We start from the raw sequence: 22,935 nt of genomic DNA, 5'->3' as shown, positions 1-22,935 counted from the left end.
TGTGTGTGCGCGTATATATATATATATATATATATATATATATATATATATATTTCTCCGCCGAAATCACTTTTAAACCCATTTCCACCTTTTTTTCCCTTCTCTTCCTCTTACTTTTTTTTCACGTTTTTTTACGTTTTTCTCCTTTTCGCCTCTTTTCTGGGCGTATTATTCTTCTTTTTCTTCTTTTTTTTCGTCTAATGCATACCCCATCAGTGCAGCAATGCTTATTCAATACCGCCAGCAGATGGAGACACTGGGGGATAATTTTCTAAGGATTTATACTGATTTTTCCTGTCTGAATTTGTCGCACAGAAAGTTGCAGGCCAAATATGTGTGACATTTCTGCGACTTTAGCTTCTAGAGCATTTTTACAACATTATACATAGGTGCTGAATACATAAAAAGCGACTGTTCAGCGACAGACAAGTCGCATCGGCTGAAAGTAGGCCAGAATGTCAGTCCATGTTGGAGCAGGTTTAGATACAGTCTAAAGTATAGATCTCAAAGTCTGTGCACAGAATTTAGCAAGGGCCTCGCACCTTCTGATGCATCAGGTAGGTGCACAATAGCATAGCCTAACCCTCTGTACTTTGGTCTATATTGATGCGGGACATAGACAGCCAGCTGATGACCAATCCATTAGTGCAATGGATGGCTGGAAGCATTTGTCTTTGCCTTTGCAATACCACAGAAGCAATGCATGGTCAATGTACAGCAATGACACACCTGTGTGAACAGCCAGGAGACCCCCCCCCCCCCCCCCATGTTATGTTACATAGTTACATAGTTAGTACGGTCGAAAAAAGACATATGTCCATCAAGTTCAACCAGGGAATTAAGGGGTAGGGGTGTGGCGCGATATTGGGGAAGGGATGAGATTTTATATTTCTTCATAAGCATTAATCTTATTTTGTCAATTAGGAACATTCAGCACCCACCCGCTATCAAGGCAGCTGCCTATCATGTCATGCCCTACCTGCACAGGTGTGCTGGCTACTCAAATGATCCAATTAAGGAGGCCATTTAGTCAGCAGCAGCAGAAGTCCTGTGCCTGGACGCTCCAACAGCGGCCAGACACAAGCAGAAGCAGCAGAAGCAGCAGCAGCAGCACCACCTTTTGTTTTTTGGCTGCAGCAGCAAGGCCCACAGGGCTGGCTAGCTGGCTAGCCAGCAAGCAGGTAGCAATGAAAGTAGGAATCTTTCTTTTTAACCCTGTAAGGGGGTGGTGCACTGTACCCGAAGATACTGCCATATCGGGTCAATGCATAGGGCGACGGAAGCAAGCTTCGAAATCGGCCCCCGTTCTCAAAAATCCATTTAATATATGGTCCCCAGATAGGGGACGTATCAGATATTAAACTGATAAGAACAGATTTTTTTTTTTTTTTTTTTTTTTTTATAAACCTTCAGGTTTAGACTAAACACCACTTAGATAATGCGTCATTTTTGACTCATGGTGAAGTCTAACTCATCATTAGGTCATTCTTTATTTGTTCAAAGCAAATTCAAAACAAATTCAAATACCATCACCATTACACCCTTACAACATGTCTCCACTTCAAAAATTTCCATATCCCCTCTGCATCTATTTCACCTAATTTCTTTTTATCACGTAAATAAACGGTGTACAACCTTTCCAGAATCATTCTTAAACTTCCTTCCACAGTCACATCTTTTCTCTTAAACACATATAAATTTCTAACATCCCACAAGACTTCCTTCACAATCGCCAACAACACAAACAACACCCTTTCATTCTTTCTTCCAATCATACTAAGACCAAACATCACAACCTCATATGAGAACCTATTTATCCCAGTCAACTCCTTACACAACGGACCTATCCCTCTCCATACATTCTGAGCCATGTCACAATTCCAAATCACATGCATCACACTTTCAACCCCACTACAATCTTCCCTCGGACATATTTCACTCCTTCCAATACCTCTATTCCTTTGGAACTCTCTTACTGGTAGGGCTCCATGCAAACACTGCCATCCTATCTCTCTCTGTCTATTTGATATTCCATCTGTCATTAAACTCTTCCACACCTTAGACACATCCTGGCCTCTTACCATATTAATCGGACACTCCACCTCACTTGCGGCGACATACCCAAACACATTCTTCTTACTTTCAAACAACTCCTTTCTCACACCAATCAACCTATAACTCTCCAAAAACTTTTCCACATACAAATACCAACTCGGGCACACAAACGCATAAGGCACTCTCAAATCTCTCTCCAGCCAACCTAATTTGCATAACACACGCCCACCTAAATATCTCAACATACATGCAAAATTCTTTTCTCCTCTCATCATCCTTCTAACCGCAAACACCACATTCACCCCCAAATACACATCTAGATTTGGAAATCCCATTCCACCCTTACTACCATCCTTCATCACAACTTCTCTCCTCACTCTTTCCACTTTTGTACCCCAAAAAAACACAAACAAAATTCTTTTTAACTTCCTTAAAACCATATAACTTGGCGGAAACACTATTGCCACATACAATAAAATAGGCAATATTACACTTTTCACAACCAGCACTTTCCCAACCATAGACAAATCTCTCAACCTCCAAAGACTCAATTTTTTGGACACTCTCTTCTCTACATCATCCCAACTTTCTCTCCCATCCAATCTTTCATCCATTTTAACACCTAAAACCTGAATACCACCTTCAATATTCTTCATACCCACATCCTCACTTCCTTGCATACTACCAAAACATTTATACTCACTTTTGTCCCAATTCACCTTAAACCCAGACGCTCCACAAAACAATCCAACTAGTAACTTTGCCCTTCTCATAACAGCCACAGACTCTCCCAAAATACACACATCATCCATGTAGGCCAAAACTTTGACTTCTCTCCCACCACTCCCTGGAATTTTTAACCCTCTAACACACTTATCCCGCCGCAACATCTCTAATAATGGCTCCATAGCACATATAAAAGCCATAGGGGACAACGGACAACCCTGCCTTACACCAGAACATACTTTCACCTTCTCAGACATCCAACCATTTATCAAAACCTTACTATATACTCCATCATACAGCATCCTTACAACATTTACAAAATCACCCGGGAATCCCATTCTCACTAATACTCTAAACAAAAACCTATGTGACAGACGATCAAACGCCTTTTCAAAATCTATCGACATCACTCTAACCTCCTGTTTCCTACTCATACTATCCCATAACAAATCTCTCAACAAACACAAATTTTCATTTATTCTTCTCCCAGGCACTCCACACACTTGTTCTTCTCCAATCACCTGCTCAACCACATCTCTCATCCTATTTGTAATTATTTTAGCAAACACCTTATAATCTACATTCAACAAAGTTATCGGCCTCCAATTCCTCACATCATTCACATCACCTTTCTTATAAATCAACACAACCACTCCACTCTTCATACTTTCCACCATTCTCTCCTTCCTCCACATATACCTATACACTTCCACCAAATCATCCTTCACAACATCCCAAATCCAAGCATAAAATTCAACAGGCAACCCATCCTCTCCAGGCGTTTTATTTCTTGACATACTATCCACAGTCCTCTTCACTTCCTCCTCTCCAATCTCTCTCATCAGAGTCCCATATTCACTACCATCCACCCTCTTATCAAGCACTCTCAACACTTCATCCTGCAAGTCCTCTTCACAATCTTTTACCGCATACAACTCTTCATAAAAATTTTTAACCACTCCCAACACAGCTTTACCTTTAACCAGACAGCCATCATCATCATACACTCTTACCATATCCTCTCTCTTCCCAATAACTTTTTTAAAGAAATATCTCGAACATTTCTCATCTTTCTCTAACTTATCAAGTTTTGCTTGATACATCAACTCTTTACCTTTCTCATTCAACCAATTTTTTAGATCACTCTTCACAACCTCAATCTGCTCACCCACACTCCAGCCATACTTCTTTAACTTATTGAGAAACACCAATCTTTTATTCAACCATTCATACTTCTTCTTCCTCCCAGCATTCCGCTTATATCCCTCTCTTTTAAAGAAAACTTTTGTTTGACCCTTAACCCATTCCCACCAACACAATATATCAGGAAAATCATTCTTTTTCTTACACCAACCCCTATACTTATTAACATATCTATCATACACTCCTTCCACTTCCAACAATTTAACATTTAATTTCCATACACCCCTCCCACTCACACAATCTGCATCCAATACTAACTCACAACACACATACTCATGATCTGAATATCCTACTTTTTCTTGCATATAATTCTTACATAACACACCCTTAGACACAAAACACATATCAAGTCTGGAACTATGACTTCCACTATCAGAATAATATGTATCTAACAAAGGACACACTCCACACGCTTCAGCCACATCCTTTAACTTAAAGTCACACACCATACTTTTAAGAATATTCCCAGATACATCCACATTCCCCTCAATTTCACAATTGAAATCCCCCACCCACACCAAAGGTATTTTACCCGGCAGAAAACTCTTAATTACCTCCAACAACCCCACCCGCTCCTCCCTCCTTACCGGCGCATACACATTTATCAACCTAAATTTAACCCCCTGCACCTTAACCTCCACCATGATACACCTCCCCTCCTCTATTACCACATAACTACAAACTTCAAACCTAAAGCTCTTAAAAAGCACCCCTACCCCATCATTCCTATTATGCCCAGACACCGACCAAACAGCAGGACCATAAGCCCATTCTCCCTTCCCCGGAATATCATTTAGCCCACATTCCTGCAAACAAATAATGTCCGCTTTTTTCCCTGCCAAGTCCTCCAAAATTACTGTCCTTCTGACTTTACTTCTAAAGACTCTAACGTTTATAGAACCGACTAAAAAAGACATACCACCATCTTAACAACCCTAAGGAAGAATTTGACAGAAAAGAAGAAAGTTATTTAGGTAGCTTTCCTCAGCGGTGTGGGAGAAGCTTCTCCCGCAGAGCACGCATCCATGTCGCTCTCAGATAGCGGTTGATACCGATTGTCCGTAGCCACCAGCGTCGACTCCATCTGTCCACCAGAAAGCTTCCTGGCCGTCTTCTTGGGGGGACGAAAAAGATCAAAGTCATCCTCTCTCTCTCTATGTCTCTCCTCACGGTCTTCACCCTCAGAAGAAGACCACTCTTCAATTTGCGGCGACTCCTCAGCCGGGGGACTGGGAGCATCCTCAATCTCCCCTTCTTCCACTTGCACCGCCATTTGCTCCTCCTCCACCACCACTTGCTCCTCCACCACCTTCACTTGCTCCTCTACCACCACAGGACTCTGTACCTCTCCAATAATAACGCTCTCTCTTGCAGGTACCACTGCAGCCGCAGCTGCAGCTGCCCTCCTCCTCTCCACCATTTCCTCTTCCATTCTCCTCTCCTCCTCCCTCCTCTTCAACACTGGACAGTTCTTGTACACATGGCCAGCTTCCCCACATAGGTCACAGGTCCTCGGGTGTGGACATGCACCCGCCTCATGCCCCGGTTGCTTACAGTTCCTGCATTTCTTACTGCCAGGGCAGGCCTCCTTCACATGTCCAAACAATAGACAATTTCTACAGAAAGATGGCTGTCCGTAGTAATAGAGATAACCTCTGAAACCAGCAATGGTAAAGTTCGCCGGAGGGTGCTTAACGCCTCCAATGCAATCTCCATCAAGCCGCAACTTCACAAAGAACTTATACGTGCCATTAAATACACCAATGCTGCTTGTCTGCTTAGTACCACCAGCAATAGACTCACAATAGATGCTCAAGAAGTTCTTAATCATAGAGACATCAACAAACGGATTGTACATGTGGATAAACAAAGTCTTTGTCCCCATTTCAAAAAGGGGATAAAAGGACACATCCCGCAAAACCTCACTTCCACTGTTCCGTTTTAAGCACTCATAAAAGTTCTGGCAGTCAGCATCATATAAGAAGGACACGTCATAAATACCTTGGCGCTTGTTCTCCTGGACACAAAAGAGGTCGCTCAAGGAAAATCCTGCCAGTCGCTCCACAATGGTATGGCCGATGTATTCAATACTGTTTCTTAGACGATCCGTGGTTAGCACCTTGATGCGTACGGTCTTCTCCACTGCAGACATGTTGGATCCAGCCATCTTTCCAAATCTGTCGGTAACGAGTACCACAGTCTTGATCACCTACGCAGCTAGTCGCGGCGCAGTTCACTCGCACCCTCAGCGCCGACCGAGGCAATAAACCCCGATCTTAGCCAAAAGGCCGAGAAGCGATAACCGTGAAAGGGGCGGGCCCAACAAGGTCCCCTTCATGGGCACTATCACTGCTTGCTGTCAGGGAGGCTGCCAGACAATTTTCCATGCACACTCTGGGCTGGGGGGCAGTCAACCACCAGTACACACAGCAGAACCTAAACCCATACCATTATTGCTAAGCAGCAAGACAGGGGCCCATTGCACTCCCACGGGGCCTTTTTAAATGCAATCCATAACCCGGATTTGCCAGGAACCCTTCTTACTCCTCCTACTTGCATGTGACACTGGGCTTAGGATCTGCATAGGAAACACACACACAAGCACACACCTACCTTTGTTGCCTGCAGATGCCTCCTTGGCTGTCCCCAAACGGTATCAAACCAACACCCACGGGAAGCTGTAAGCATAGAGGACATGCCTGCACCCCATTGGACTTACCTGTGTGGGTTAAATCCGGGTTATTTGACAACCTATGGCGGTGATGGTTCTGCTCAGGCAGAGCAGTGCTGATGCTCCTCATAAAGCTGTCGCTGCTGTGAAGGTTCTAGGTGACATCACAAATCCCTATGGTTACATACACAACAAAGCTGGGTTGTTGTTGTTTACACTCTGCAAGGCCTGTGGAAGTGAGTGACATCATAGCACTGTAGTTCTGAGGGTTCTAGATGGATGCAACAATCTCCTGTTGCTTCTATGAAGGCCATAATAGACGACATCACCAAACAGCTCCATAGTCACATACACAGCAAAGGAGAGATGTTGTTTACACCTAGTGATGTCAGTGGTATTGAGTGACATCACAGCACAGTGCTAAGGCTCCTGGGCCTGGACACAGCAGCGGCTGCAATATCTCAACGGAGAATACGTTTATATATATGTGTGTGTGTGCGTATATATATATATATATATATATATATATATATATATATATATATTTCTCCGCCGAAATCACTTTTAAACCCATTTCCACCTTTTTTTCCCTTCTCTTCCTCTTACTTTTTTTTCACGTTTTTTTACGTTTTTCTCCTTTTCGCCTCTTTTCTGGGCGTATTATTCTTCTTTTTCTTCTTTTTTTTCGTCTAATGCATACCCCATCAGTGCAGCAATGCTTATTCAATACCGCCAGCAGATGGAGACACTGGGGGATAATTTTCTAAGGATTTATACTGATTTTTCCTGTCTGAATTTGTCGCACAGAAAGTTGCAGGCCAAATATGTGTGACATTTCTGCGACTTTAGCTTCTAGAGCATTTTTACAACATTATACATAGGTGCTGAATACATAAAAAGCGACTGTTCAGCGACAGACAAGTCGCATCGGCTGAAAGTAGGCCAGAATGTCAGTCCATGTTGGAGCAGGTTTAGATACAGTCTAAAGTATAGATCTCAAAGTCTGTGCACAGAATTTAGCAAGGGCCTCGCACCTTCTGATGCATCAGGTAGGTGCACAATAGCATAGCCTAACCCTCTGTACTTTGGTCTATATTGATGCGGGACATAGACAGCCAGCTGATGACCAATCCATTAGTGCAATGGATGGCTGGAAGCATTTGTCTTTGCCTTTGCAATACCACAGAAGCAATGCATGGTCAATGTACAGCAATGACACACCTGTGTGAACAGCCAGGAGACCCCCCCCCCCCCCCCCCCATGTTATGTTACATAGTTACATAGTTAGTACGGTCGAAAAAAGACATATGTCCATCAAGTTCAACCAGGGAATTAAGGGGTAGGGGTGTGGCGCGATATTGGGGAAGGGATGAGATTTTATATTTCTTCATAAGCATTAATCTTATTTTGTCAATTAGGAACATTCAGCACCCACCCGCTATCAAGGCAGCTGCCTATCATGTCATGCCCTACCTGCACAGGTGTGCTGGCTACTCAAATGATCCAATTAAGGAGGCCATTTAGTCAGCAGCAGCAGAAGTCCTGTGCCTGGACGCTCCAACAGCGGCCAGACACAAGCAGAAGCAGCAGAAGCAGCAGCAGCAGCACCACCTTTTGTTTTTTGGCTGCAGCAGCAAGGCCCACAGGGCTGGCTAGCTGGCTAGCCAGCAAGCAGGTAGCAATGAAAGTAGGAATCTTTCTTTTTAACCCTGTAAGGGGGTGGTGCACTGTACCCGAAGATACTGCCATATCGGGTCAATGCATAGGGCGACGGAAGCAAGCTTCGAAATCGGCCCCCGTTCTCAAAAATCCATTTAATATATGGTCCCCAGATAGGGGACGTATCAGATACTACACTTGATCTTAGCCAAAAGGCCGAGAAGCGATAACCGTGAAAGGGGCGGGCCCAACAAGGTCCCCTTCATGGGCACTATCACTGCTTGCTGTCAGGGAGGCTGCCAGACAATTTTCCATGCACACTCTGGGCTGGGGGGCAGTCAACCACCAGTACACACAGCAGAACCTAAACCCATACCATTATTGCTAAGCAGCAAGACAGGGGCCCATTGCACTCCCACGGGGCCTTTTTAAATGCAATCCATAACCCGGATTTGCCAGGAACCCTTCTTACTCCTCCTACTTGCATGTGACACTGGGCTTAGGATCTGCATAGGAAACACACACACAAGCACACACCTACCTTTGTTGCCTGCAGATGCCTCCTTGGCTGTCCCCAAACGGTATCAAACCAACACCCACGGGAAGCTGTAAGCATAGAGGCCTGCACCCCATTGGACTTACCTGTGTGGGTTAAATCCGGGTTATTTGACAACCTATGGCGGTGATGGTTCTGCTCAGGCAGAGCAGTGCTGATGCTCCTCATAAAGCTGTCGCTGCTGTGAAGGTTCTAGGTGACATCACAAATCCCTATGGTTACATACACAACAAAGCTGGGTTGTTGTTGTTTACACTCTGCAAGGCCTGTGGAAGTGAGTGACATCATAGCACTGTAGTTCTGAGGGTTCTAGATGGATGCAACAATCTCCTGTTGCTTCTATGAAGGCCATAATAGACGACATCACCAAACAGCTCCATAGTCACATACACAGCAAAGGAGAGATGTTGTTTACACCTAGTGATGTCAGTGGTATTGAGTGACATCACAGCACAGTGCTAAGGCTCCTGGGCCTGGACACAGCAGCGGCTGCAATATCTCAACGGAGAATACGTTTATATATATGTGTGTGTGTGCGCGTATATATATATATATATATATATATATATATATATATATATATATATATATTTCTCCGCCGAAATCACTTTTAAACCCATTTCCACCTTTTTTTCCCTTCTCTTCCTCTTACTTTTTTTTCACGTTTTTTTACGTTTTTCTCCTTTTCGCCTCTTTTCTGGGCGTATTATTCTTCTTTTTCTTCTTTTTTTTCGTCTAATGCATACCCCATCAGTGCAGCAATGCTTATTCAATACCGCCAGCAGATGGAGACACTGGGGGATAATTTTCTAAGGATTTATACTGATTTTTCCTGTCTGAATTTGTCGCACAGAAAGTTGCAGGCCAAATATGTGTGACATTTCTGCGACTTTAGCTTCTAGAGCATTTTTACAACATTATACATAGGTGCTGAATACATAAAAAGCGACTGTTCAGCGACAGACAAGTCGCATCGGCTGAAAGTAGGCCAGAATGTCAGTCCATGTTGGAGCAGGTTTAGATACAGTCTAAAGTATAGATCTCAAAGTCTGTGCACAGAATTTAGCAAGGGCCTCGCACCTTCTGATGCATCAGGTAGGTGCACAATAGCATAGCCTAACCCTCTGTACTTTGGTCTATATTGATGCGGGACATAGACAGCCAGCTGATGACCAATCCATTAGTGCAATGGATGGCTGGAAGCATTTGTCTTTGCCTTTGCAATACCACAGAAGCAATGCATGGTCAATGTACAGCAATGACACACCTGTGTGAACAGCCAGGAGACCCCCCCCCCCCCCCCCCCCATGTTATGTTACATAGTTACATAGTTAGTACGGTCGAAAAAAGACATATGTCCATCAAGTTCAACCAGGGAATTAAGGGGTAGGGGTGTGGCGCGATATTGGGGAAGGGATGAGATTTTATATTTCTTCATAAGCATTAATCTTATTTTGTCAATTAGGAACATTCAGCACCCACCCGCTATCAAGGCAGCTGCCTATCATGTCATGCCCTACCTGCACAGGTGTGCTGGCTACTCAAATGATCCAATTAAGGAGGCCATTTAGTCAGCAGCAGCAGAAGTCCTGTGCCTGGACGCTCCAACAGCGGCCAGACACAAGCAGAAGCAGCAGAAGCAGCAGCAGCAGCACCACCTTTTGTTTTTTGGCTGCAGCACAAGGCCCACAGGGCTGGCTAGCTGGCTAGCCAGCAAGCAGGTAGCAATGAAAGTAGGAATCTTTCTTTTTAACCCTGTAAGGGGGTGGTGCACTGTACCCGAAGATACTGCCATATCGGGTCAATGCATAGGGCGACGGAAGCAAGCTTCGAAATCGGCCCCCGTTCTCAAAAATCCATTTAATATATGGTCCCCAGATAGGGGACGTATCAGATATTAAACTGATAAGAACAGATACTACACTTGATCTTAGCCAAAAGGCCGAGAAGCGATAACCGTGAAAGGGGCGGGCCCAACAAGGTCCCCTTCATGGGCACTATCACTGCTTGCTGTCAGGGAGGCTGCCAGACAATTTTCCATGCACACTCTGGGCTGGGGGGCAGTCAACCACCAGTACACACAGCAGAACCTAAACCCATACCATTATTGCTAAGCAGCAAGACAGGGGCCCATTGCACTCCCACGGGGCCTTTTTAAATGCAATCCATAACCCGGATTTGCCAGGAACCCTTCTTACTCCTCCTACTTGCATGTGACACTGGGCTTAGGATCTGCATAGGAAACACACACACAAGCACACACCTACCTTTGTTGCCTGCAGATGCCTCCTTGGCTGTCCCCAAACGGTATCAAACCAACACCCACGGGAAGCTGTAAGCATAGAGGACATGCCTGCACCCCATTGGACTTACCTGTGTGGGTTAAATCCGGGTTATTTGACAACCTATGGCGGTGATGGTTCTGCTCAGGCAGAGCAGTGCTGATGCTCCTCATAAAGCTGTCGCTGCTGTGAAGGTTCTAGGTGACATCACAAATCCCTATGGTTACATACACAACAAAGCTGGGTTGTTGTTGTTTACACTCTGCAAGGCCTGTGGAAGTGAGTGACATCATAGCACTGTAGTTCTGAGGGTTCTAGATGGATGCAACAATCTCCTGTTGCTTCTATGAAGGCCATAATAGACGACATCACCAAACAGCTCCATAGTCACATACACAGCAAAGGAGAGATGTTGTTTACACCTAGTGATGTCAGTGGTATTGAGTGACATCACAGCACAGTGCTAAGGCTCCTGGGCCTGGACACAGCAGCGGCTGCAATATCTCAACGGAGAATACGTTTATATATATGTGTGTGTGTGCGCGTATATATATATATATATATATATATATATATATATATATATATATATATTTCTCCGCCGAAATCACTTTTAAACCCATTTCCACCTTTTTTTCCCTTCTCTTCCTCTTACTTTTTTTTCACGTTTTTTTACGTTTTTCTCCTTTTCGCCTCTTTTCTGGGCGTATTATTCTTCTTTTTCTTCTTTTTTTTCGTCTAATGCATACCCCATCAGTGCAGCAATGCTTATTCAATACCGCCAGCAGATGGAGACACTGGGGGATAATTTTCTAAGGATTTATACTGATTTTTCCTGTCTGAATTTGTCGCACAGAAAGTTGCAGGCCAAATATGTGTGACATTTCTGCGACTTTAGCTTCTAGAGCATTTTTACAACATTATACATAGGTGCTGAATACATAAAAAGCGACTGTTCAGCGACAGACAAGTCGCATCGGCTGAAAGTAGGCCAGAATGTCAGTCCATGTTGGAGCAGGTTTAGATACAGTCTAAAGTATAGATCTCAAAGTCTGTGCACAGAATTTAGCAAGGGCCTCGCACCTTCTGATGCATCAGGTAGGTGCACAATAGCATAGCCTAACCCTCTGTACTTTGGTCTATATTGATGCGGGACATAGACAGCCAGCTGATGACCAATCCATTAGTGCAATGGATGGCTGGAAGCATTTGTCTTTGCCTTTGCAATACCACAGAAGCAATGCATGGTCAATGTACAGCAATGACACACCTGTGTGAACAGCCAGGAGACCCCCCCCCCCCCCCCCCCATGTTATGTTACATAGTTACATAGTTAGTACGGTCGAAAAAAGACATATGTCCATCAAGTTCAACCAGGGAATTAAGGGGTAGGGGTGTGGCGCGATATTGGGGAAGGGATGAGATTTTATATTTCTTCATAAGCATTAATCTTATTTTGTCAATTAGGAACATTCAGCACCCACCCGCTATCAAGGCAGCTGCCTATCATGTCATGCCCTACCTGCACAGGTGTGCTGGCTACTCAAATGATCCAATTAAGGAGGCCATTTAGTCAGCAGCAGCAGAAGTCCTGTGCCTGGACGCTCCAACAGCGGCCAGACACAAGCAGAAGCAGCAGAAGCAGCAGCAGCAGCACCACCTTTTGTTTTTTGGCTGCAGCAGCAAGGCCCACAGGGCTGGCTAGCTGGCTAGCCAGCAAGCAGGTAGCAATGAAAGTAGGAATCTTTCTTTTTAACCCTGTAAGGGGGTGGTGCACTGTACCCGAAGATACTGCCATATCGGGTCAATGCATAGGGCGACGGAAGCAAGCTTCGAAATCGGCCCCCGTTCTCAAAAATCCATTTAATATATGGTCCCCAGATAGGGGACGTATCAGATATTAAACTGATAAGAACAGATACTACACTTGATCTTAGCCAAAAGGCCGAGAAGCGATAACCGTGAAAGGGGCGGGCCCAACAAGGTCCCCTTCATGGGCACTATCACTGCTTGCTGTCAGGGAGGCTGCCAGACAATTTTCCATGCACACTCTGGGCTGGGGGGCAGTCAACCACCAGTACACACAGCAGAACCTAAACCCATACCATTATTGCTAAGCAGCAAGACAGGGGCCCATTGCACTCCCACGGGGCCTTTTTAAATGCAATCCATAACCCGGATTTGCCAGGAACCCTTCTTACTCCTCCTACTTGCATGTGACACTGGGCTTAGGATCTGCATAGGAAACACACACACAAGCACACACCTACCTTTGTTGCCTGCAGATGCCTCCTTGGCTGTCCCCAAACGGTATCAAACCAACACCCACGGGAAGCTGTAAGCATAGAGGACATGCCTGCACCCCATTGGACTTACCTGTGTGGGTTAAATCCGGGTTATTTGACAACCTATGGCGGTGATGGTTCTGCTCAGGCAGAGCAGTGCTGATGCTCCTCATAAAGCTGTCGCTGCTGTGAAGGTTCTAGGTGACATCACAAATCCCTATGGTTACATACACAACAAAGCTGGGTTGTTGTTGTTTACACTCTGCAAGGCCTGTGGAAGTGAGTGACATCATAGCACTGTAGTTCTGAGGGTTCTAGATGGATGCAACAATCTCCTGTTGCTTCTATGAAGGCCATAATAGACGACATCACCAAACAGCTCCATAGTCACATACACAGCAAAGGAGAGATGTTGTTTACACCTAGTGATGTCAGTGGTATTGAGTGACATCACAGCACAGTGCTAAGGCTCCTGGGCCTGGACACAGCAGCGGCTGCAATATCTCAACGGAGAATACGTTTATATATATGTGTGTGTGTGCGCGTATATATATATATATATATATATATATATATATATAGTATATATATATATATATATATATTTCTCCGCCGAAATCACTTTTAAACCCATTTCCACCTTTTTTTCCCTTCTCTTCCTCTTACTTTTTTTTCACGTTTTTTTACGTTTTTCTCCTTTTCGCCTCTTTTCTGGGCGTATTATTCTTCTTTTTCTTCTTTTTTTTCGTCTAATGCATACCCCATCAGTGCAGCAATGCTTATTCAATACCGCCAGCAGATGGAGACACTGGGGGATAATTTTCTAAGGATTTATACTGATTTTTCCTGTCTGAATTTGTCGCACAGAAAGTTGCAGGCCAAATATGTGTGACATTTCTGCGACTTTAGCTTCTAGAGCATTTTTACAACATTATACATAGGTGCTGAATACATAAAAAGCGACTGTTCAGCGACAGACAAGTCGCATCGGCTGAAAGTAGGCCAGAATGTCAGTCCATGTTGGAGCAGGTTTAGATACAGTCTAAAGTATAGATCTCAAAGTCTGTGCACAGAATTTAGCAAGGGCCTCGCACCTTCTGATGCATCAGGTAGGTGCACAATAGCATAGCCTAACCCTCTGTACTTTGGTCTATATTGATGCGGGACATAGACAGCCAGCTGATGACCAATCCATTAGTGCAATGGATGGCTGGAAGCATTTGTCTTTGCCTTTGCAATACCACAGAAGCAATGCATGGTCAATGTACAGCAATGACACACCTGTGTGAACAGCCAGGAGACCCCCCCCCCCCCCCCCATGTTATGTTACATAGTTACATAGTTAGTACGGTCGAAAAAAGACATATGTCCATCAAGTTCAACCAGGGAATTAAGGGGTAGGGGTGTGGCGCGATATTGGGGAAGGGATGAGATTTTATATTTCTTCATAAGCATTAATCTTATTTTGTCAATTAGGAACATTCAGCACCCACCCGCTATCAAGGCAGCTGCCTATCATGTCATGCCCTACCTGCACAGGTGTGCTGGCTACTCAAATGATCCAATTAAGGAGGCCATTTAGTCAGCAGCAGCAGAAGTCCTGTGCCTGGACGCTCCAACAGCGGCCAGACACAAGCAGAAGCAGCAGAAGCAGCAGCAGCAGCACCACCTTTTGTTTTTTGGCTGCAGCAGCAAGGCCCACAGGGCTGGCTAGCTGGCTAGCCAGCAAGCAGGTAGCAATGAAAGTAGGAATCTTTCTTTTTAACCCTGTAAGGGGGTGGTGCACTGTACCCGAAGATACTGCCATATCGGGTCAATGCATAGGGCGACGGAAGCAAGCTTCGAAATCGGCCCCCGTTCTCAAAAATCCATTTAATATATGGTCCCCAGATAGGGGACGTATCAGATATTAAACTGATAAGAACAGATACTACACTTGATCTTAGCCAAAAGGCCGAGAAGCGATAACCGTGAAAGGGGCGGGCCCAACAAGGTCCCCTTCATGGGCACTATCACTGCTTGCTGTCAGGGAGGCTGCCAGACAATTTTCCATGCACACTCTGGGCTGGGGGGCAGTCAACCACCAGTACACACAGCAGAACCTAAACCCATACCATTATTGCTAAGCAGCAAGACAGGGGCCCATTGCACTCCCACGGGGCCTTTTTAAATGCAATCCATAACCCGGATTTGCCAGGAACCCTTCTTACTCCTCCTACTTGCATGTGACACTGGGCTTAGGATCTGCATAGGAAACACACACACAAGCACACACCTACCTTTGTTGCCTGCAGATGCCTCCTTGGCTGTCCCCAAACGGTATCAAACCAACACCCACGGGAAGCTGTAAGCATAGAGGACATGCCTGCACCCCATTGGACTTACCTGTGTGGGTTAAATCCGGGTTATTTGACAACCTATGGCGGTGATGGTTCTGCTCAGGCAGAGCAGTGCTGATGCTCCTCATAAAGCTGTCGCTGCTGTGAAGGTTCTAGGTGACATCACAAATCCCTATGGTTACATACACAACAAAGCTGGGTTGTTGTTGTTTACACTCTGCAAGGCCTGTGGAAGTGAGTGACATCATAGCACTGTAGTTCTGAGGGTTCTAGATGGATGCAACAATCTCCTGTTGCTTCTATGAAGGCCATAATAGACGACATCACCAAACAGCTCCATAGTCACATACACAGCAAAGGAGAGATGTTGTTTACACCTAGTGATGTCAGTGGTATTGAGTGACATCACAGCACAGTGCTAAGGCTCCTGGGCCTGGACACAGCAGCGGCTGCAATATCTCAACGGAGAATACGTTTATATATATGTGTGTGTGTGCGCGTATATATATATATATATATATATATATATATATATATATATATTTCTCCGCCGAAATCACTTTTAAACCCATTTCCACCTTTTTTTCCCTTCTCTTCCTCTTACTTTTTTTTCACGTTTTTTTACGTTTTTCTCCTTTTCGCCTCTTTTCTGGGCGTATTATTCTTCTTTTTCTTCTTTTTTTTCGTCTAATGCATACCCCATCAGTGCAGCAATGCTTATTCAATACCGCCAGCAGATGGAGACACTGGGGGATAATTTTCTAAGGATTTATACTGATTTTTCCTGTCTGAATTTGTCGCACAGAAAGTTGCAGGCCAAATATGTGTGACATTTCTGCGACTTTAGCTTCTAGAGCATTTTTACAACATTATACATAGGTGCTGAATACATAAAAAGCGACTGTTCAGCGACAGACAAGTCGCATCGGCTGAAAGTAGGCCAGAATGTCAGTCCATGTTGGAGCAGGTTTAGATACAGTCTAAAGTATAGATCTCAAAGTCTGTGCACAGAATTTAGCAAGGGCCTCGCACCTTCTGATGCATCAGGTAGGTGCACAATAGCATAGCCTAACCCTCTGTACTTTGGTCTATATTGATGCGGGACATAGACAGCCAGCTGATGACCAATCCATTAGTGCAATGGATGGCTGGAAGCATTTGTCTTTGCCTTTGCAATACCACAGAAGCAATGCATGGTCAATGTACAGCAATGACACACCTGTGTGAACAGCCAGGAGACCCCCCCCCCCCCCCCCCCATGTTATGTTACATAGTTACATAGTTAGTACGGTCGAAAAAAGACATATGTCCATCAAGTTCAACCAGGGAATTAAGGGGTAGGGGTGTGGCGCGATATTGGGGAAGGGATGAGATTTTATATTTCTTCATAAGCATTAATCTTATTTTGTCAATTAGGAACATTCAGCACCCACCCGCTATCAAGGCAGCTGCCTATCATGTCATGCCCTACCTGCACAGGTGTGCTGGCTACTCAAATGATCCAATTAAGGAGGCCATTTAGTCAGCAGCAGCAGAAGTCCTGTGCCTGGACGCTCCAACAGCGGCCAGACACAAGCAGAAGCAGCAGAAGCAGCAGCAGCAGCACCACCTTTTGTTTTTTGGCTGCAGCAGCAAGGCCCACAGGGCTGGCTAGCTGGCTAGCCAGCAAGCAGGTAGCAATGAAAGTAGGAATCTTTCTTTTTAACCCTGTAAGGGGGTGGTGCACTGTACCCGAAGATACTGCCATATCGGGTCAATGCATAGGGCGACGGAAGCAAGCTTCGAAATCGGCCCCCGTTCTCAAAAATCCATTTAATATATGGTCCCCAGATAGGGGACGTATCAGATATTAAACTGATAAGAACAGATACTACACTTGATCTTAGCCAAAAGGCCGAGAAGCGATAACCGTGAAAGGGGCGGGCCCAACAAGGTCCCCTTCATGGGCACTATCACTGCTTGCTGTCAGGGAGGCTGCCAGACAATTTTCCATGCACACTCTGGGCTGGGGGGCAGTCAACCACCAGTACACACAGCAGAACCTAAACCCATACCATTATTGCTAAGCAGCAAGACAGGGGCCCATTGCACTCCCACGGGGCCTTTTTAAATGCAATCCATAACCCGGATTTGCCAGGAACCCTTCTTACTCCTCCTACTTGCATGTGACACTGGGCTTAGGATCTGCATAGGAAACACACACACAAGCACACACCTACCTTTGTTGCCTGCAGATGCCTCCTTGGCTGTCCCCAAACGGTATCAAACCAACACCCACGGGAAGCTGTAAGCATAGAGGACATGCCTGCACCCCATTGGACTTACCTGTGTGGGTTAAATCCGGGTTATTTGACAACCTATGGCGGTGATGGTTCTGCTCAGGCAGAGCAGTGCTGATGCTCCTCATAAAGCTGTCGCTGCTGTGAAGGTTCTAGGTGACATCACAAATCCCTATGGTTACATACACAACAAAGCTGGGTTGTTGTTGTTTACACTCTGCAAGGCCTGTGGAAGTGAGTGACATCATAGCACTGTAGTTCTGAGGGTTCTAGATGGATGCAACAATCTCCTGTTGCTTCTATGAAGGCCATAATAGACGACATCACCAAACAGCTCCATAGTCACATACACAGCAAAGGAGAGATGTTGTTTACACCTAGTGATGTCAGTGGTATTGAGTGACATCACAGCACAGTGCTAAGGCTCCTGGGCCTGGACACAGCAGCGGCTGCAATATCTCAACGGAGAATACGTTTATATATATGTGTGTGTGTGCGCGTATATATATATATATATATATATATATATATATATATATTTCTCCGCCGAAATCACTTTTAAACCCATTTCCACCTTTTTTTCCCTTCTCTTCCTCTTACTTTTTTTTCACGTTTTTTTACGTTTTTCTCCTTTTCGCCTCTTTTCTGGGCGTATTATTCTTCTTTTTCTTCTTTTTTTTCGTCTAATGCATACCCCATCAGTGCAGCAATGCTTATTCAATACCGCCAGCAGATGGAGACACTGGGGGATAATTTTCTAAGGATTTATACTGATTTTTCCTGTCTGAATTTGTCGCACAGAAAGTTGCAGGCCAAATATGTGTGACATTTCTGCGACTTTAGCTTCTAGAGCATTTTTACAACATTATACATAGGTGCTGAATACATAAAAAGCGACTGTTCAGCGACAGACAAGTCGCATCGGCTGAAAGTAGGCCAGAATGTCAGTCCATGTTGGAGCAGGTTTAGATACAGTCTAAAGTATAGATCTCAAAGTCTGTGCACAGAATTTAGCAAGGGCCTCGCACCTTCTGATGCATCAGGTAGGTGCACAATAGCATAGCCTAACCCTCTGTACTTTGGTCTATATTGATGCGGGACATAGACAGCCAGCTGATGACCAATCCATTAGTGCAATGGATGGCTGGAAGCATTTGTCTTTGCCTTTGCAATACCACAGAAGCAATGCATGGTCAATGTACAGCAATGACACACCTGTGTGAACAGCCAGGAGACCCCCCCCCCCCCATGTTATGTTACATAGTTACATAGTTAGTACGGTCGAAAAAAGACATATGTCCATCAAGTTCAACCAGGGAATTAAGGGGTAGGGGTGTGGCGCGATATTGGGGAAGGGATGAGATTTTATATTTCTTCATAAGCATTAATCTTATTTTGTCAATTAGGAACATTCAGCACCCACCCGCTATCAAGGCAGCTGCCTATCATGTCATGCCCGACCTGCACAGGTGTGCTGGCTACTCAAATGATCCAATTAAGGAGGCCATTTAGTCAGCAGCAGCAGAAGTCCTGTGCCTGGACGCTCCAACAGCGGCCAGACACAAGCAGAAGCAGCAGAAGCAGCAGCAGCAGCACCACCTTTTGTTTTTTGGCTGCAGCAGCAAGGCCCACAGGGCTGGCTAGCTGGCTAGCCAGCAAGCAGGTAGCAATGAAAGTAGGAATCTTTCTTTTTAACCCTGTAAGGGGGTGGTGCACTGTACCCGAAGATACTGCCATATCGGGTCAATGCATAGGGCGACGGAAGCAAGCTTCGAAATCGGCCCCCGTTCTCAAAAATCCATTTAATATATGGTCCCCAGATAGGGGACGTATCAGATACTACACTTGATCTTAGCCAAAAGGCCGAGAAGCGATAACCGTGAAAGGGGCGGGCCCAACAAGGTCCCCTTCATGGGCACTATCACTGCTTGCTGTCAGGGAGGCTGCCAGACAATTTTCCATGCACACTCTGGGCTGGGGGGCAGTCAACCACCAGTACACACAGCAGAACCTAAACCCATACCATTATTGCTAAGCAGCAAGACAGGGGCCCATTGCACTCCCACGGGGCCTTTTTAAATGCAATCCATAACCCGGATTTGCCAGGAACCCTTCTTACTCCTCCTACTTGCATGTGACACTGGGCTTAGGATCTGCATAGGAAACACACACACAAGCACACACCTACCTTTGTTGCCTGCAGATGCCTCCTTGGCTGTCCCCAAACGGTATCAAACCAACACCCACGGGAAGCTGTAAGCATAGAGGACATGCCTGCACCCCATTGGACTTACCTGTGTGGGTTAAATCCGGGTTATTTGACAACCTATGGCGGTGATGGTTCTGCTCAGGCAGAGCAGTGCTGATGCTCCTCATAAAGCTGTCGCTGCTGTGAAGGTTCTAGGTGACATCACAAATCCCTATGGTTACATACACAACAAAGCTGGGTTGTTGTTGTTTACACTCTGCAAGGCCTGTGGAAGTGAGTGACATCATAGCACTGTAGTTCTGAGGGTTCTAGATGGATGCAACAATCTCCTGTTGCTTCTATGAAGGCCATAATAGACGACATCACCAAACAGCTCCATAGTCACATACACAGCAAAGGAGAGATGTTGTTTACACCTAGTGATGTCAGTGGTATTGAGTGACATCACAGCACAGTGCTAAGGCTCCTGGGCCTGGACACAGCAGCGGCTGCAATATCTCAACGGAGAATACGTTTATATATATGTGTGTGTGTGCGCGTATATATATATATATATATATATATATATATATATATATATATATATATTTCTCCGCCGAAATCACTTTTAAACCCATTTCCACCTTTTTTTCCCTTCTCTTCCTCTTACTTTTTTTTCACGTTTTTTTACGTTTTTCTCCTTTTCGCCTCTTTTCTGGGCGTATTATTCTTCTTTTTCTTCTTTTTTTTCGTCTAATGCATACCCCATCAGTGCAGCAATGCTTATTCAATACCGCCAGCAGATGGAGACACTGGGGGATAATTTTCTAAGGATTTATACTGATTTTTCCTGTCTGAATTTGTCGCACAGAAAGTTGCAGGCCAAATATGTGTGACATTTCTGCGACTTTAGCTTCTAGAGCATTTTTACAACATTATACATAGGTGCTGAATACATAAAAAGCGACTGTTCAGCGACAGACAAGTCGCATCGGCTGAAAGTAGGCCAGAATGTCAGTCCATGTTGGAGCAGGTTTAGATACAGTCTAAAGTATAGATCTCAAAGTCTGTGCACAGAATTTAGCAAGGGCCTCGCACCTTCTGATGCATCAGGTAGGTGCACAATAGCATAGCCTAACCCTCTGTACTTTGGTCTATATTGATGCGGGACATAGACAGCCAGCTGATGACCAATCCATTAGTGCAATGGATGGCTGGAAGCATTTGTCTTTGCCTTTGCAATACCACAGAAGCAATGCATGGTCAATGTACAGCAATGACACACCTGTGTGAACAGCCAGGAGACCCCCCCCCCCCCCCCCCATGTTATGTTACATAGTTACATAGTTAGTACGGTCGAAAAAAGACATATGTCCATCAAGTTCAACCAGGGAATTAAGGGGTAGGGGTGTGGCGCGATATTGGGGAAGGGATGAGATTTTATATTTCTTCATAAGCATTAATCTTATTTTGTCAATTAGGAACATTCAGCACCCACCCGCTATCAAGGCAGCTGCCTATCATGTCATGCCCTACCTGCACAGGTGTGCTGGCTACTCAAATGATCCAATTAAGGAGGCCATTTAGTCAGCAGCAGCAGAAGTCCTGTGCCTGGACGCTCCAACAGCGGCCAGACACAAGCAGAAGCAGCAGAAGCAGCAGCAGCAGCACCACCTTTTGTTTTTTGGCTGCAGCAGCAAGGCCCACAGGGCTGGCTAGCTGGCTAGCCAGCAAGCAGGTAGCAATGAAAGTAGGAATCTTTCTTTTTAACCCTGTAAGGGGGTGGTGCACTGTACCCGAAGATACTGCCATATCGGGTCAATGCATAGGGCGACGGAAGCAAGCTTCGAAATCGGCCCCCGTTCTCAAAAATCCATTTAATATATGGTCCCCAGATAGGGGACGTATCAGATATTAAACTGATAAGAACAGATTTTTTACTTTTAGATATAATATTCTTAGACTAAAAGACCTTACGCAGTCCAGATTACACTTAGTCTGCTAAAAGCATATTCCACAGATGTAGATTCCAAAGACTTTTAGCCACTTTGTGACCTAATCTTTTTTTATCCAATAAATAGAAAACATACATCTCACTAAGAGCTAGGCGAACACAATTTTTAGAGGTAATAGTGTCTCTTTTAAAAAGAAGAATATTCCTCGTCTTCCATAGTGCAATTTTAATACAATTTATACTAATCCACAAAACCCGAGACTTCTCCACAGATAAAACATTATAAAATCCATATAAAATAACTTCATGATTTAAAAAATTAAGATCAGAAATGAATTTTAGTAAGGGTCCTATCAAATGCCATATCTCTTGGGCGTAAAAACAGTTCCAAAAAAGGTGTAAAACTGTTTCCTCACTAGGACACCCCATTCTCGGGCACTTTGCACTACGACACAATCCTCTTCTGTGTTGGAATTCTCTGGTAGGCAAACATTGATGTGCTATCTGCCAGGCCAGATCTTTTAAGTCATTAGATAAGAATCCCATATTCACCATCCTCCAAACTCTTAGAGATTTCTCAGTGGAATAATTAGATATTAAGCAAATCTGTTCTATCTTCCTGATTTCAGGAACTAATTTTCGTGCATTACTACAAATTTCTTGACTAAAATTAGCAATGCCATAAATACGAATAATCTTTTCTAAAACCACATAGTGCGCTGGGGGAATAAATAAGAT

The 22,935-nt window shown here is 44.7% G+C and overlaps 5 non-coding genes and 3 pseudogenes across 5 annotated transcripts; all 8 read right to left on the bottom strand.

Annotated features, from left to right (window-relative positions):
• Positions 1 to 1,223: 1,223 nt before the first annotated feature.
• On the bottom strand, positions 1,224 to 1,410 carry LOC130342270 (U2 spliceosomal RNA). The gene has a single exon (XR_008881943.1). It is a non-coding gene; the product is annotated as a U2 spliceosomal RNA (small nuclear RNA).
• Positions 1,411 to 8,372: 6,962 nt separating this feature from the next.
• Positions 8,373 to 8,542, bottom strand: LOC130342263 (U2 spliceosomal RNA; annotated as a pseudogene).
• Positions 8,543 to 10,633: 2,091 nt separating this feature from the next.
• LOC130342311 (U2 spliceosomal RNA) lies at positions 10,634 to 10,824 on the bottom strand. Its single transcript, XR_008881978.1, has one exon. It is a non-coding gene; the product is annotated as a U2 spliceosomal RNA (small nuclear RNA).
• A 2,094-nt stretch (positions 10,825 to 12,918) lies between these two features.
• On the bottom strand, positions 12,919 to 13,109 carry LOC130342310 (U2 spliceosomal RNA). The gene has a single exon (XR_008881977.1). It is a non-coding gene; the product is annotated as a U2 spliceosomal RNA (small nuclear RNA).
• A 2,103-nt stretch (positions 13,110 to 15,212) lies between these two features.
• Positions 15,213 to 15,403, bottom strand: LOC130342309 (U2 spliceosomal RNA). Its single transcript, XR_008881976.1, has one exon. It is a non-coding gene; the product is annotated as a U2 spliceosomal RNA (small nuclear RNA).
• Positions 15,404 to 17,491: 2,088 nt separating this feature from the next.
• On the bottom strand, positions 17,492 to 17,682 carry LOC130342308 (U2 spliceosomal RNA). The gene has a single exon (XR_008881975.1). It is a non-coding gene; the product is annotated as a U2 spliceosomal RNA (small nuclear RNA).
• Positions 17,683 to 19,760: 2,078 nt separating this feature from the next.
• Positions 19,761 to 19,930, bottom strand: LOC130342261 (U2 spliceosomal RNA; annotated as a pseudogene).
• A 2,093-nt stretch (positions 19,931 to 22,023) lies between these two features.
• LOC130342267 (U2 spliceosomal RNA) lies at positions 22,024 to 22,199 on the bottom strand (annotated as a pseudogene).
• Positions 22,200 to 22,935: the final 736 nt, after the last annotated feature.

Source organism: Hyla sarda, unplaced genomic scaffold (assembly GCF_029499605.1).
Source record: "Hyla sarda isolate aHylSar1 unplaced genomic scaffold, aHylSar1.hap1 scaffold_647, whole genome shotgun sequence".
NCBI classification, from domain to species: domain Eukaryota; kingdom Metazoa; phylum Chordata; class Amphibia; order Anura; family Hylidae; genus Hyla; species Hyla sarda.
This window is presented reverse-complemented; position numbering and strand designations above follow the sequence as displayed.